At 41.2% G+C, this 14,967-nt stretch overlaps 1 protein-coding gene across 2 annotated transcripts in view; it reads left to right on the top strand.

Moving 5' to 3' along the window:
* Positions 1-1,284: 1,284 nt before the first annotated feature.
* The window catches only part of LOC128836885 (uncharacterized), a 74,580-nt gene continuing 60,897 nt past the window's right edge, over positions 1,285-14,967 (top strand). For both annotated transcript variants that reach the window (XR_008444844.1, XR_008444845.1), the window contains exon 1: positions 1,285-1,372. The gene's annotated coding sequence lies outside the window, so the exon portion shown is untranslated. The remainder of the gene's footprint in view (positions 1,373-14,967) is intronic.

Raw genomic sequence — 14,967 nt, forward strand, 5'->3', positions numbered from 1 at the left:
AACCCTAAACAGTAAACACCCTAGAATGGAGGGTCTTTCTGCTGAGCCAATCAATTAACCCCCAAACTCAGTCATTAGAGTTTCTGTGGGGTGACCCTGGGTGTTGAGTGTGTAACTTTTCTTAAAAAGGTTAGCTCCTGTTGACATAGAAATAGAAGCTGGGCCTCCAAAACAAACCTAGGTTTATTGAACAGAACATTAACTACAAACTACAAGGTGGACCTACATGACTTCTACATTTGAAATTAGTCCTGCTGGCTAGGGTCTGTCACCAACATCTCTGTACAGATTTTCTGCAAGCATCCCAGATTTGAACATCAAGTCCTGCATTTGTACAGAAAATCCCAAAGTTTTAAACTAACTTGTGTAATGAGAAATAAATAAATTAGCCACAGAACTATATGTCTCACAGTTCACGATTTTTAGAGAATACTTTGTAGTTAAATATTTTTAGTAAAATTATACTGATATACATTATGCTTAAATACTACAATGAAGTCTAGGTCCTTTGGATCACAGCTATTGTGCTTCTCCCTAGTGGTTTAAAGCAGCTGTAATGTCACCTTAACTGACTATTTGGGGGTTTCCCTTGACAAAAGGGGAACACCAAATGTTATATGTTTGGACACAGCAGAGAAGGAGATAGATGCACACAGAGGGAGCTGATAGAATCAAAGCTCTCAGCTGTGCTAGTCTTTATTCTTCTGACTGCAGGACTGAAACAAACATGAAAGTGAGGCTCTGCACTGGGGAAGGGACAGAGCACACAGGAGAACACAATCAAGATGCTACAGGCCAGTGTGGTAGGAATGTCTCCTCCCTGCCTGGACTAAGAAAAAGGAGTGTGATCAGAGTATTACTCTGGCACAACCTGGATGCTATGTAGGATATTTCCCATAGCCCAGAGCCCAGTAACATGCCTAGACCACTGCCGGCAGCTGGAATACCAATTGTTATGCTCCTTAGCGATAGCAGCTAGAAAGGCCGTTTCTGATGCCTTAGCACAACTAACAGAGCAGGAGGGGAGGGGAAAAGTGATCGACCACGAGGAATTAACATGACCCTCTGCCCTCCTGATTTGTGATTTTTGCTGAAGGCTGCAGTTGTGCAAGATAGAAAGTCTGGCAATAGTTAACTATTGCTATGAGAAATACAGCCGGTTAACTGATGGAAAATTCCACATTTAGCTTGTTCATCAAAAAACTGCTGAGCAGAAAGTACTAACAAATTGGGTATAAAGACCGGGGGGGGGGGGGTGGATGGGGAATCTGAGCTTGGTGGACACTTGAACACCTCTGAAGTTCCCTTGCAGACAGAAAGCCGGCCACTGGATGTCTACAGAAATCCACTTGAGACCCCCTCAAGACCTCACGTAAATATGAATCTGGGGTTAATTTGGGGTTTTCTACTAACCTATTGCGGATATGTGTAATTGCTGGAGACTAAATAAAGTAGAAGCTTTAACTGAAAGCACTTAGTTAATGCAAGGCAAACAAATTGACCGGACGTGCTATGTCCCTACTGATTTATTTCCTGCCACTGCCTCACAAAGAGTAAAGTTACCAAGAGCTTTGAGTTCAGCAAAACCTGGGTAACAGTTACTTCAAGTTATATAGGAGACCCAGCAGCCTCAGGCTTAGTCTTATACTGAGCAGTTTGGTCATCCCAGGGGATCCAGTCCCAATTCCTCATGGGAAGAATATACATATTTCATATTTGTTAGAGTCTTTAAAAACACCTACTTTAACCCACTAAAAAACTGCTTTACATTTTGTGTTCAGTTAGATCTGTTGTTTAGATTGTGTACAATATTATTTGGATATACCAAGTCAACTGAAGACTTTATAGGTAGGAAAATAGAGGAACTACAGTATTGCTAGTGAAATGACCATAATTTGAAATTCAGTCCAGTTCTGTGCTTCATGAAAAATCTACCATAATTTTGTCCAAATTAACATGAATTTCATCAAACACAAGTTTATTTTGGTTTTGTTTTACATTTCTGACCTACTATGTTGAATTATGTCAATTTATGGTAAATTATGTGGTGTCATATCATGTTACATAGTTCAGATTATAAATCAATGCAAATTGACACAACATGACAAAGTAATGCAATACATCAAATCTATATACTCATGTTTTAAATATTAATGCAACATTTTAGCATACAACTAAAGAGTGTTTATTTGGGGTTGAATATCCACCGTCTACTATAAACAAATAAACAAACATACATACATCTGGTGTAATCTACATTTAGGTCAAGTTGGTGCAGGAAGGGAATAAGTTTTTGCCATCTGCCAATAGAGTCTACAGTACCAACCCAGCACACTTTCCACATTATACAAAGTAATTACATTGTACATGCACACACACATTATATATATGCACATCAGTATTCTAGAAAAGATAATTAGTTAATATTGCAATTTTACAATTGACATATTTGGTAATTAATCAATGCCGATATTAGCTAAATCTATAAGGGAGTTTTTCACTTCAATATCCAAACACTAAAATGTAATAAGAGGTCTTCATTCAAGATGTTTCTATGTGAATGAGTTTTTCATGGTGTTAAAACTACAAAAAATGTATTAATTACAATTTACGTAAAGATAGCACTTGTACGAATTACCAGAACACTAGCCCTCTAGTTATCCACGGAACAGGTATAGCACTAGGAATATTGCAGATCCTATTCTAGTTGCCCCATTAATCCCGTTCTGCAGTGAGCACCTAGAGATGAATGGGTCTTTAGAGTCCATGGCCATCTACTTTTAGCATCTTTGCCAAAACTTCTTACTACTATAGACACCAATTGTCTCCATTGCTGGAGTGTTTATTATATATATGGCATCTGTTCTTGAAGAACTGGACTGAGATCAATAACTCATTTCATGCAGACCATGGTAATAGAGATCCATAAACTTGATCTGGATGCAAACCATTAATTTAGGGATGATTTTACAAAGCAATACCATACATAGGCCTTTAGCTGTATGAATCCCAGGGAGATGAAGGAGAAATATCTATAAGGGGTGATAACCTGCACCCATGGGGAAAGGGAATAAAATCCCCTTACTCTCTCAAAGCCAGATCTACCTTCCTAAACCTCCATTCCCACACCCACACCCCCTCTTCTGTATTCAATGGATGCAACTGCTTAACCCCCTCCCGCCTCATGAACTCAGATTTCTTAGGAAGCCAGTCTGCCAGTCACATTTCACATCAGCAAGACTGAGATACAAGTTCCATTCCTTCTTCAGTCTGCCTCTGAATCCTGATCTACCCACAAAGGGCAACGGCATCCATGGGACAGAGGAGGATGAAGTAGAGGCAGGATGCAGCATTTTTCAGTTCCAGAATTGCTGCTGCTGCAGCATTCCAATACCTAGGCTATATTGCCTCTCACCCCCATCGGAATAAACCCATACACAGAGGTGACAGGCTTTTCTGCTAGCTGGCCCTGCATGCTCCAAGAAGGGTATGTGCAAAGTGGGTGGAGGAAAAACAGGCCAGTTAAGCCACCATCAAACCAAAAAAGGTAATGATCAACCAAACATCTCCAATAAATTGACTTGAGATAAGTGGAAGACAGAGCATATTTTGGGAGTGTATATATATATTCCCTGTTGTGGGGTCTCCTCATCAGTGGTGGTAATTTCTCCATAGTATTAATGACAATGGGAGGAGAAAGAGAAACACTTTCATCTCATCCACCTAGAAGGAGCCAATTGCAGGATCAGGGCCTGCATGTCCTGTTTAGTTGGTTCAAAACCTGTGTGTGGTTCAAAATAGCTTTAAACAAGTTTTATTGTAAAGAAGGATTTGTCTTCTCAATTTCCCATGACAGACAACTTGATTAAATCAAGTATCAGAGGGGTAGCCGTGTTAGTCTGAATCTGTAAAAAGCAACAGAGGGTCCTGTGGCACCTTTAAGACAAACAGAAGTATTGGGAGCATAAGCTTTCGTGGGTAAGAACCTCCCTTGCATCTGAAGAAGTGAGGTTCTTACCCACGAAAGCTTATGCTCCCAATACTTCTGTTAGTCTTAAAGGTGCCACAGGACCCTCTGTTGCTTGGTTAAATCAGACATTTTATGCTATAATTTGGGACTTAAGCTAAAATTGTTTCAGCATTTTTTGCCAAAAACCTCATTTATAACAGACATGCAGTTCTATCACTTCTCCCTGCCTCTGATGCATCACTGGGGCCGATTCCTGGGTCCTTGAATATGTATAGCTAGATATATCACTGATTATGTGAAAATCATTACACAGTATTATTTATGCTCCCGAATCAGAATAGACTAACAGTATTTTTATATACGCCCATAGCAGAGATATTGGAGAAAAAGCTTTTTACCACTTTCACTCCATGTGATGGAAAGCAATTGCCTCTAAATGTGAACATGCCTTTAGTCAGGGCTTCACTCGTCATCGAGATTTTAGTAAATAAGTCCAACTCTTAAAGAGAGCCCACTTTCAAATAGGTTCCTTGCTGACCTGATTGTACATCACTAGGATTACAGAACACAGCCTCCTTTCCCCTCACTCCTCAGAATACAGTACCATGGATCTTTGAACTAGTTTGAAAGTTAAGATTTATGGAAGTTTTCTAATTTTACACCATAATGGTATCCAACAGGTTTTGTTTGTTTGTTTGTTTGTTTGTTTTAACGTAGGCTACATTGGTTGATAAGCAGAGTAGACCATATTTGCAGCACCATGACCAGTGTATTGCATCTGGGCATGTGTCTTACTCAACAATAATCAATCAATTTTTATGGAATGTTAACTAAAGTACAATAGTAGAGCAGATGTACTAGCTGTTTAGAAGAGGAGAGGTTATTTCCATTTCACATCTAGGCTTGGCAGAATTACATTTTAATTTTTGGTATAATTTTGATGGATAACATTTACTTAAACATTTTTTTCACTTTATCAATTTAAATTTGTACAGTTGTGGGAAATTATGGGGGTTCAACAATTATTTAATGACAGTAGATATTGTGATTCAAAAAGTTAAACTGATAAAACACAAATTATCAACATCATATGCCTAAAAAAAGTAAATATTCTTAAATCAAACTCTAAAGTTCCCAAGTAACAATTTATTTTCCTATCTGTACATTTTTGATGATTGATGGAAATATTTTCATGTGTGTAATATATACGCACACTGAAATCCACATTCACCAGTAAAAATCTAATCCTTCCAAGCCTATATATAGGGTATTAAAAATAGTGTTATGATAAGTATAAACCTGTTAAATTGCTGTAAAAAAATACACCTAATTCTACATGCCACACTTATCAAGCAGGTGTGTTGGTAACAGGGCAATAATTCTTGAGGCACATGTGCCTATCTCAATGTGTTCATTACAGCCTTTACATCCTTTAAAACTTGGAGTTGTAGTGACAGGGCACGTGGTTGGAGCAAATATGTGACCTACAGGAAACCAGCTATAAGGCTTCTCGCCTGTGGGACAGAGGGCAGCATAAAGGACCCCAAGGTAGCACCTCATGAGGGTCTCTCCACAGTAGCCAGGAGGGTTACTAAAGGCAAAGGTATGTTCTCTTTTCTTTGAGTGGGCAGAAGCTGGGAAAGTCTCAGGTGGTCAATGCCCACTACTTTAAGTGTACTTGCTCTTGCTTTGAAATTCAGGTTTGAAAATGAAGCCAGCCCTGCAGAAAGGGTCCATGCACTGAAGAGTTGTTGGGAGTTTTGCAAACCTTCCCAGACAGTGAGTTTTCCCATCAGCTTACATATGTAAACAAAGAAACTTCTGTTATAAAAACCCTTCTAGGCAAGAGTCAGTGGATCACATACAGAAGCAGTTGTATATACAGAGGTTGCATGCACTTTCCCCTATGTGCATCATATTTTGAATCTCATGCTAATTCACAGAATATAGAGTTTACAGCCTTTCATCTTGGTAAATGAGACTGAGGTTTTTTTTTTAAAAAAAAGAAAAGAAATGGCAATTAAGTTCCCTCAGCATGAAACTGCTTGCTATTTACTGTCCTACACATACATCCTAGCAATGAACTCTGCCAAGGTTACCATGACAACCACCTATTAACATGAGTGTTGCCATGTTTTCCATATGTTCTTAACAGCTTCTGCTCATGTTTTTATCTTATACTTTCCCCTCCACTTTTCTCAATACTTCCTTTCTTCCAATTCACATATGTGCAATGAGGTTACAAGAATGCTATGCAAACTATCTTCACAAACACTGCTGTTAACCAAAATTCACTCACAAATGCTTATAAGACAACAACAAAGTGGATATAAATGTGGCCAAAATTATTTCAGGTTTTTTTAATTAAAGTAACCAGGTTATTATTTAAAAAAAAAAAAAAAAAACAGTAAGCCCCTCCATTCTAATAATGGTAAATGAGTTGGAGGTGGTGTCTAGTGGAATGACAGATTAGTGTTATGTTTGGTCTTATTTAGCATCTTCATTAAAATATGAAGTTCGGGGTAAATAGCATGTAAATTGCATTCCCAGATAATAAAGAAGTACTGTTGTGAATGCCAATGAGGGCAGAAAAATATAAACAAGTACAGAGATTAGAAAAAAAGGAGATGGAAACAAAATGGGATTCAGTTTAGGTAAGTACAATGTATCTGAGGGAAATAATTCAACAGATAATGCTTTCAGAGGGTTTCCATCTCCCCAATATGTCAAAAGATTACTACAAATATTAGTGGCTTGGAAATATAAAACAGAATGAATTTGCAATAGAATACAGCATCAGAAATCTAACAAAGACTGCATATTCAGATTCCTCATAGCACAAAGCCAGGAGAGGATATTCTCTATACATCTCTAGTGAGATCATAGATATAATTTCCGGAAGTGCCTAACTTGCTTAGGAACCCAAGTCCTATTTTCCAAAGTGACTTAGGTACTCAGGAGCCTGGGGCTTGTTCATTAAAATGGGACTTTGACCTCACATCTGAAAACTAAATTCTGGAAACCAAAGTAAGGGAGATAAACAATGTAGGTCAAATCATGGACTATTCAAAGAGCAACTAATTTTTAAAAGGGTAAGGGATCATTTCTGAGGAAAAACCATAACAAATACATACTGTATTGGTGTCATGTTATAGGGCAAACTGCATCTTAGACCACCTTCAGTCCCTCTCAAGTGCACCGTTTAGGCAACAGCAGGCTGCGTTTCTTGTACCTTATTCTGAGTAGAACCATACAGACTGGATGTCTGGGCTGCACGCTAATCCAGCAGGCCCAGCAGACTTTAGCACCTGAAAGCCCTCCCCCCAGGAGTCTGTAACAGCAGATGATTAAAGTTACTCTAAAACAACTTCTTTAAATAATTCTTAATTTTGTTTTTTCACCTAAAAAGTACAAAGCCCACAGGGCCTGGGGATAAAACATGCAACTTTCCTTAACTAATCTCTTTATTCATAGCTCAAATAAGGCCAGCTCATTCCCATCTCTGGGTTGGGAGAGCCAGCCTGCTTGCTAGGGGTCCCAGTGTCTCTCTCTCGCTGACTATGCCAGTCCATTTGGGTGTCATCCGCAGTCTGCTGACAATTCACTTCTCTCTCCTTCCCGAGGTCAGCAGCTTTTTAGGTTTAGGCATCAGCCTTGGGAAGATTAAACTATGCCTGTCTTGATAGAACCAGATAGTAGCTACTTCTCAGTAGATGGCCCAGTCATTATTATCTCAATGCCCTTCAAGCTGTTGGTCTCAGGTGTCTTATATTTGCCATTGTTGTTTCCTGCTGCTCTCTCTTCACAACCCTCCTTTGATTTAACTCCTGATAGGAAGGCACGTTAATATCAATCCAATAATCTGAGGGGCATAGGAAATTCATAAAAAATACTGCACAACTCCCTCATTCTCCATGTTCTAAAGAATATAAAGATCCAATACAGAGAAGAATGGTATACCATAAAGTAAGTGCAGGACCAGACATGCTTTAGCATAGTAATAAGAGGTGTAATTCAGTTTTAATTAAGACTAGTCAGGGAAAGCCTTCTAGTAGCTGAAATAACCTTCCAAGAGGAGTGGTGGAAGTTCCATCATACAAGACATTTGAAACAAGAATGAACAAAGCACTACAAACTATATTGTATTTAAAAAGCCCTGCATTGATTGGGCAGCTGGACAAGTCTATATTAGGCTTATTCTGTCAGCTAAGGATGAATTAATCCCTGAACTAAATATTTAATGGTTGTCTAGGCACACGTGATCGTGACCTAATTTCACTTATGTACATCTGGTAATACATATGCACATCATGCTTTGAAAGGGTTAATTTCCCAAAGCTGAAAGTAAACATGAGAAAAAGTGAGTGGGAGGAAAAATTAAAACAAAAATGTGAATGACAATTGGGAGTTTAAGAATGTTTTAGTAGATGCTCCCAAAAAACAAAACAATTCCACAGGGCATAAGAAAATATATTACAAATTTTAAAAAAGGTTCTGGTTAAGAATATTTTGGGAAGTGAAAAGTTGCAGTTAAGAATTAAAACAATTAAAGAAATGGAGGCATTGATAGCAAGGAGTACAAACTGGTAATTAGGAGATAAAGACAATTGATATAGAAGGCTAGAAAGGTATAAATGAAAAGAAATCTATGGCCAGTAGAGTTAAGGACAATAAGAAGCATTTTCTTAAATATACCAGAACACTGGGCTACCATCATCCCAATACTTTGGAAGGGTAAATGCACCTCTGATGCTTGCTGTGGTTTGCTCATAGGATGCCCTCTTAAGTCTCAGGCCTCTAATCATCACCTTGCTCTGGCAAGGATCCACCTCCCACTTCTTCAAGACAAGTGATTTAGGCCCCAGCAAGTCTGACCTAGCTCAGCACACACAGTTTGTTTTCTTTCAGAAGGCTATGAACAGTGTATGTCAGCAGTTACAAGTAACCAAACAGCTCTTCCAAAGCAGAGTGCATTTATTTAAGGACAAAAGCAGAGAAAACAATAAAAGGCCTAAATGCATACTAAACTTACCAGAAGTTTCTTATCTTCCACATCAGGGTCTGATAGGTCTCAGCCTTTCAACCACTTCAGCAGGGTTTGTGCCTTTCCCACCCTGGGAAAAGATTCATGTCCATTGGCTGCCTCAAACTGGGAGGGGGAGTCAGTTCAAGTTAGTCCTTTATACCCCCAGCTTGCTCTTTGTCTCCTGGGCCTCCTGAACCCTGTCTGAACCAGCACATGTAATTCATTTCAGTGAGTGGTGCTTCTCTGGAGTTATTTACAAGTTCCAAGGTTTGCAGTAATTATCCACCCCTGATTTTAGTTCCTGGATAGACCTTAATGCCACACACACTTAACTATCCAGCATACAATAACTAGCTCACAAATATGTAGTGAATCTTTTACAAAGTTGAAACAATAGTCTCAAAAAGATATGTCTGTTAGTCATATTTGTCACAGGAATGACCCTGGTACTTATAGGCCAATTAACCCAACATCCATTGCATGCAATATAATAGAAAGAGTGATACAGGACACAATTAGTAAAGAATGAAATCATGGTAGCATAATCCATGGCAATCAACATGGTTTTATGGATAATAGCCCTTTTTAGACAATGTGATTGAGATCCTATATGTTTGATCCAAAAAAGTAATTATGTTGCCATAACATACTTAGATGTCTGTTAGGCATCCTGAAAAGCTGTCCTGCATGGCATTCTGATAAAATTAGCACTATATAAAGTTAAGTGTATTAAAATTAAATGGATAGATTTACTTTTTTGAGATCAGACATTGTAAATGGAAAACCGAGTTTCCAGTCAGGTTCCAAAGGGGTCTATTCTTGCCCCAAAACTATTCAATATCTTTCAGTAATCCAGAAGAAAATATAAAAGGATTGCTGATAACATTTGCAGAGGGCATAACTGCTGGCATGCTAAATAATGATTGGCCAGGTCAATTATACAAACCAATCTAGATTAGGGTTACCATATTTCCTCATTAAAAAAAAGAGGACACTCCACGGGGCCCTGGCCCCACCCCTTTCCCTTCCCCGCCCCAACTCCGCCCCCTCCCTTGAGCACCCCGCATTCCCCCTCCTCCCTCTCAGCCGCAAAACAGCTGCCCGAGCGCTACCGGCTTCACAGTTTGCCAGGCAACCCCCAGACCTCCAGACCCTGCGCCCCTGGTCGGGCGCTTCCCCTCCCGGGCTCCGGCTGCGCTGGGGAAGCACTTGGCCGGGGGCGCAGGGTCTGGAGGTCTGGGGGCTGCCCGGCAAACCTTGAAGCCAGTAGCGCTGGGGCAGCTCGGCTCTTCAGCTACACAGAGCTGAGGTGTCTGGGGGGAGAAGGAGCAACAGCAGCCGCCACGGGGGAATCCGCCTGCAGCTCGCAGCCTGCGGGAGCCACAAGGTAAGCTGGGGACTGGGGCAGGGATGCTGGCAAAGCTATTTTCCCAGACTTGTTCGGCTTTTTGGCAATTCCCCCCGGACTGGGATTTGAGGACCAAAAAGGCAGATATGTCCGGGAAAAACCAGACGTATGGTAAGCCTACCTAACTGCCCCCCAGGACTCCACCCCCTACCTAAGCCTCCCTGCTCCTTGTCCCCTGACTGCCCCCTCCTGAGACCTCCCCCCCCATCCTAACTGTCCCCCTAGGACCCTATCCCCTGACTGCCCCCTCCTGAGACCCTCCCCCAATCCTAACTGGCCCCCTAGGACCTTACCCCCTACCTGTCCCCTGACTGCCCCAACCCTTATCCATACCCCCACCCCCAGACAGACACCAGGGACTCCCACACCCCATCTAACCACTCCCCACCACCTGACAGCCCCCCTGCAGAACTCCCAACCCATCTAAACCCCTCTGCTCCCTGTCCCCCGACTGCCCCCTCCTGGGACCCCTGCTTCTAACTGCCCTCCAGAACCCCACCCCCTACCTAAGCCTCCCTGTTCCTTGTCCCCTAACTGCCCCCTCCTGAGGTCCCCCACCCTAACTGCCCTCCTAGGACCCTACCCCCTACCTGTCCCCCTCCAGAACCTCCCTGCCCCTTCTCTGACCCCCTGTCCCCCTAACCATGCCACTCAGAACAGCGTGTCGGGCTCCACGCACAGCCCGACATGCTGCCGCGCTCCCCCATGGAGTGTATAGCCCGGTTCCTGCCCTCGCAGAGTGCTGCTCAACGGTGCCCTGTGCAGGGGGAGGAGCTCCAGACTGCCGGAGGCCCGAACATCCGGCAGTCTGTGAATGCAGGGAGGGAGGGAGTGATCTCAGCTGCAGGGGAAAGGAGGGGGAAGCGGAGGAGGGGCTCTCTTTGGCTGCCGGAGCCCAGTGCAAGTGGCACCAAGGCTCTGTCAGCCTAGAGCACTCTGCATGGGTAGGAAGTCCAGACATTTACAAATTCCCCCCGGACGCTATTTTTAACTCAGAAAAGCCGGACATGTCCGGGGGAATCCGGACGGATGGTAACCCTAATCTAGATCACTTAGTAAATTGAGCTCATTTGAGCAACACTAGTTAATACAGCCAAACCATAGGTCACACATTTAGGAACAAATAACACAGAACATTTGTGATAGGAGACAGTATCCTGGAAGCCATCAAAAGTGAAATGGCTTAGGGGTAAATAACAAATAAAACATGAATTCCCATTGTGATGCTGTATGCTAATAAAGCTAATGCGATCTATGGATATATAAGCAAGAGAAATATCAAGTAGTAGTACAGAGGAGCATACCTCTGTGACACGCTGTACCTCAGGGGAACACCCAGCACCCCATGTTCATCCTAGTAAAATGATTGTGTGGTATCCAATTCAAAGTTTGTCATGTTGGATGTCTTCGGAAGGCTCATGATGCACTGAGCATTGTTGTTATAGTAATGTTATAGGTTGTAATTTCATGTATATAGTTCTGAGTCTGAAAATGTGTCTTCATGGCTTAAAACAAGCCCAGGCAAAACTCTCCAGGAGCAGAGGGGCAGTTCACACCTCATCAGGGCATGTATGGAACAAACCCAGCCCAGTCTCTCAGGAACAAAGGACACTGTCCTTGCAACAACAAAGGATCTGTTGGACTCTCCAGTGAGTCACCCCCCTTTCCTTGGGAAGTTTGGGACTATAATGAGCTAAGGCTCACCTGATTCTGAAGAGGCAGGGGGCAAAGCCAAGATGGAAGAAAGAACAAGATAAAAGGGAGAGACGATTGCCATGCTCTCGCTCTCTTCTACCTCCATCTACAGATACAACCACCAAGCTACTGCAGCACTGATCAAAGGGGGGAGCCTAGCTGATGGACAACCAGCCAGCCTGTGGTGAGAAGTATCTAAGTTTGTATGGGCATTGAAAGTGTTAAGATCAACTTACAATGAGTTTTGCTTTTATTTCATTTGACCAAATCTGACTACTTGTTTTACATTTAATACATTGGTTTGTTTATTCTACCTGAAACGGTGTGTTTGGTTTGAAGCATGTCAGAGACTCTCCTTGGTATAGCAAGCCTGGTACATATCAATTTCTTTGTTAAATTGATGAACTCATATAAGGGTTGTGTCTGGGACTGGAGATATTGGCTAGTGTCATTCAGTTACACAATCCAAGCAGTGGCTGGCCAAAAGTGCTCACTCATGTAGCTGGGAGCAGCGCATATGCCAGAGGCGGTGTGTGAACAGCCTGGGAGTGGGGGTTCTCACAGCAGAGCAGGGTAAGGCTGGCTCCCAGAGTTGAGGATTGGAGTGACCTAGGAGATCACCAGGCGAACTTCACAACCTCCATATACAACTTTAGAAAGACCATTATTGGAATATTGTGTGTAGTTTTGGTGTCCATACTTCAAAAAGGATACTGAAAAATTGAAGAGGATTCAGAAGAGAACCACAAGAATTATTCAAGGTCTGGAAAGCATGCCTTTTTAGAGAGAGACTTAAGAAGCTTAATCTATTTAATTTATCTAAAAGGAAGATTAAGAGATGATTTGATCACAGTCTTCAAGTATCTATGGTCAAGAGATTTCTGATGGGTAGATGGCTCTTTAATCTAGCAGAAAGGGCATGACAAGATCCAATGACTGGACACTGAAGCTCAATAAATTCAGGCTACAAATAAGGTGCACAATTTTAAGTGAGAATAAGTAATTATTGGAATACCTTACTATGGATATAGTGAATTAATGTCCTGAAGGCTTTCAGAAATAGGATATCCCTCAAACAGAAGTTAAGGGTTTGATGCAGAAACTACTAGATGCAGCCTGTTATGCAGGAAATTTGACTAAATGATCATAAAGTCCTTTCTGGCCATACAAAAATAAAAAAAAAATAAAAAAAACCATCTAATTGGTCTTGTTACCTTGACTAGCATGGTTTTATGTTAGAGCTGTTTGATCTTTGAAGCACCACTACTAGTGCTCCCAGGAGACACCAGCATTCACAACCAGACTTGATGAAACAAGAGCCAGCATGTAACAGCATAATGACCTGCAGGTTTCTTCCTCCACAACTGTGTGTTCTGCTTTCTCAGTGTAGAATATTATGCAAGTTAAGGCTCTATTCTCCCCAAGTACCATTGTGTGTATATATGTGCTATGGTGATTGTACACCCTGATTAGGAGACCAGAGTAAAGAGAACTATGCTCTCTAGCTGTTGTTTTCCTGGGCTTTAGAAAAGGGACTTATTGAAGTAAATGAAAGTTTTGTCACAGACATAAAGGGAAGCAGGATCTGGTGTGCTTAGGCACTTTGGGAAAGAGAAGGAATTCCAATATAAGAGATGGAAGGATTGGCAGCCTGCAGAGAAGAAAATTAAATGGTCATTCAAACATCAAGTCAACTTTCCACACTTTGATGAAGGATAATTTTACATTAAAAAGCAACAGAGGGTCCTGTGGCACTTTTAAGACTAACAGAAGTATTGGGAGCATAAGCTTTCGTGGGTAAGAACCTCACTTCTTCAGATGCAAGTCATACAAGTCACTTGCATCTGAAGAAGTGAGGTTCTTACCCACGAAAGCTTATGCTCCCAATACTTCTGTTAGTCTTAAAGGTGCCACAGGACTCTCTGTTGCTTTTTACGGATTCAGACTAACACGGCTACCCCTTTGATACTCAACAATTTTACATTAATGTTTTCTCTTTTTGCTACCCAATTTAGTGGCCATGATTTAAAAAAAGCATAGCTACATCAGCACTGCTCTTCCTATACGCCATTCTGCACATCCCAGGCAAAAGGGATTTTACTTGTGTCATTCTCTGACAAGCGTTATTCCTTTCCCAAGTGAGAGTGAGTGTGTGTGTGTATATATACATATAAAGTTGATAGTGTGAGCAAATGGAACAGGCTTGCTCTTTAAGAAATTAGATAATCGTATTTTGTCATTTGTTAGAATGGTTTGCTTTAATTTAGTAAGCTTATGCTGTTATCAGATATGTATAGAACACAGGATTCTTTGACATATAGTTATTAGGTAATCTTATCTCTCCTGGAAGATTTCAGACTCTTTATCACAATTTCTCTAGTATGAGCCTAACACATCCTTCAGTTTATCTGTTGTCTAATGACATCACTCATAATTGGATGGGAGGAAGATTTGATGTAATCTTTCTGTCTCTAATAAAGTGGTGGTTAGTGCAGCATACAGAGGTAACATGGAAAACTCCACTATCCAATAAAAAGTTAAATAATCTCATTGTCTGCAATAGTGAAACACACTGCATTTTGTTGCAGTGGTATGTCGGCTGCCAGTAGCTAGCACAACATTTGTTACCAAGAGTATTGTCAAAGTGAACAAAAGATAACTACCACTACTGGCTGCTCATGGTGGCGTGAAAGGAGTTTGAAGATTCAATTTTTAATCACTTAAACTCTAAAATGAACTTGATCATACATTTCTAATTTTCTGATACCCTAAATTGATAAACACTCTTGTCCTCCTTGGGCAGACACCTCTATCTTTTTGGCTCTGGAGGCAAGATGGAGAAAGAGTGCTACCCATAACTGAGCTGTC

This window comes from Malaclemys terrapin, chromosome 1 (genome assembly GCF_027887155.1).
Source record: "Malaclemys terrapin pileata isolate rMalTer1 chromosome 1, rMalTer1.hap1, whole genome shotgun sequence".
Taxonomy (NCBI): Eukaryota; Metazoa; Chordata; order Testudines; family Emydidae; genus Malaclemys; species Malaclemys terrapin.